Raw genomic sequence first — 2,481 nt, 5'->3', positions numbered from 1 at the left:
TACTTTCCAAAGTACTTCCACATGGACTATGTGCTTTGACCCTTCTACTGTCCCAGTGAGGAAGACAAAGTAGATTTATTATCCTCATGTTACAGATAGGAAAACAAAGACCTAAAATTTAAGTGACTTGCCCAAGGTCCCATAACAGGGACTAGACTAGACTCGGCTGCTTGTGAGGTGCTCTTGTACCAGGCTGCCTCCTGGCCTCCAAATTGGACTAACTAGGAGTAATAGCAATAATTGTTGTGGGACTGGAACATATTTTTATCATTGAATAACCTGAAATACATGGATTGGTTATCTATACTGACAAGTCAGTTTTAAATTACTGAGTACCATCCATAAATCCCTTGCACATCATGACTTTCCCCATCATGGTTTGGTTTTGATGTATCGAGGGTTGGCATAAGAAATTAAATGGGAAATTTGGGGGAGTTTTGAAGAAGCTGCAGATGACACAGGATGACCAGCAGACAACATAGAAAAAGTTTAGAAACTCAGAAATGCATAAAATGTATAGATAGTATTGTATAATATCAACATATTGTTATTTTTTAGTGCCATAATAATTCTGGTACAAAGGGAGGCCCAAAATATTTTACGTGGATTTTCCAGATCCTGGAGGCGCTGTGCCCCTAACACCTGAGATGTGGAATGAATAACTATAATTATAAGGCAATAGATTCTGAGGAGAAAGGAATAGAAGACATAGATCTAGAGCTGGAAGAGACCTTAGAGGTCATTTAGTTTGACTGCCTCATTTTATAGAACTGGTCAATAAGTATCTCAGGAATCCAGAGATGGTGAGCTCAGTGTGACTAATACTGGACAGGGAAGAATGCTCATAGGCAGAACCTGAGCTGAATATTCTTGCAGGTTGGATAGACTTTGTATGGGATGAAGGGAAGGGATATATGCTGTAAACAAATATTAAATTTTCGTTGTGAAGGTGATACCTAAGAAATCAGTAAAAGCTGCAAATTATGGCTACATTTGTTGTTTTCTTGATTGTTGAGACAAAATATATTAATAATGCAGATTAAACCTTAAAATGTATCATGTGATGACTAATATGGAAATGTTTTACATGATTGCACATATATTACCTATATAAAATTGCTTACCATTTTAGGGAGTGGGGTGGGAAAGAGGAGAGGAAGGAGGGAGAGAGGGAGGAAGAAAAATTTGGAATTCAAAATTTTAAAAAATTAATGTTAAAAATTGCCTTTACATGTAATTGGAAAAAAATTAAAATACTATTAAAAATGTATCATGTGAACATTTTTCCCCCTCTGGAGAACTAATTGTTAAACATTTACCAGCACATCCTTAGAAGAAGGACAAAAGGAACGTATGAAACATATTAGATTAACCCTGCAACTGCCAAATCTCCCCTTCTTGTAGACTATTGAAGCTGGAAGGAATGAGAGAGAGTACATCTTCCTCATTTTATAGATGAATGAGGTCTAGAGTGGGGTAATTGACCTAATCAAGGCTACAAAGTTGGCAGGTAACAGAGCTGGCACTAGTCTCCTGACTTCCTAGGCCAGTGCTTTTCCTTTACTGTCTTTCAGGGTTACCTAAGGTCAGGAACTCTTTAAAAAATATTTTCTAGGTGGACTAGCAGATGGGGCACTGGAGTTAGAATCAAGAACACCTGGGTTCAAATCCTGTTCCAGACATTTACTAGCTATATGTCTCTGGCTTAGTCTCAGTTTTCTCATCTGAAACATGGGGATGATAATAGGACCTACTTCACAAGGTTGTTGTGAAGACTAAGTTAATATGTGTAAAGTCATTTAAAAACCTTAAAGCATTAGATAAATGCTGGTTATTATTATTGTACCCCACATTCTACACAGTGTCCTTTACATTTTTTAATGCCCCATAAATGTTTATTGAATTGAACTAAATTTGTTGTATTGAAGGAGATAAAATTCACTCTGAAGACACAATGAGGAGGAATCCATTTTGGGCATTAGCAGACACAAAGTTAGAGAGAGAGATGGAAAAAGTCATGTGCAGCTCCAGCCCTTGTCATTTCTCCCTCCACCTCATCTTTACTTCCTATCGTCCAAGTTCTATATCTTCCAACTGCACCTGAATTCCCACTCCACCGTTGACATTCCAGCCACTTTCATTTTTGTTTCTTCGTTAGTAATAGTCCCTTCACCTAGCACACCTTGATGTCAAGTGTAACCTTGCATGGCACCAGAGAAGAATTAGTCTCATTGCTCTCTGGTCCCTCCTCAAGGAGAACCCTGGCCTAGAAAAATGCCTCTCTCCCTATTTCTATTCCTCACAACTGCACTCCAGCTCATTTGCACTGAAACAACCAAATCTGTTCGGGGAATGATTTCTGAATGTGGCGGGTAGAATGAAAAGGAAAGCTGAATGAACTTCTTTATTGTGGAAGCACCAAAGGACGGAAACTGTCCCAGAAAATTCCCATGGCTCAATGATGCAAAGAAGACAGGATTT

Source organism: Vombatus ursinus, unplaced genomic scaffold, assembly GCF_900497805.2.
Source record: "Vombatus ursinus unplaced genomic scaffold, bare-nosed wombat genome assembly UNPS02000580.1, whole genome shotgun sequence".
NCBI lineage: Eukaryota > Metazoa > Chordata > Mammalia > Diprotodontia > Vombatidae > Vombatus > Vombatus ursinus.
Note: the sequence above shows the minus strand (reverse complement) of the source record.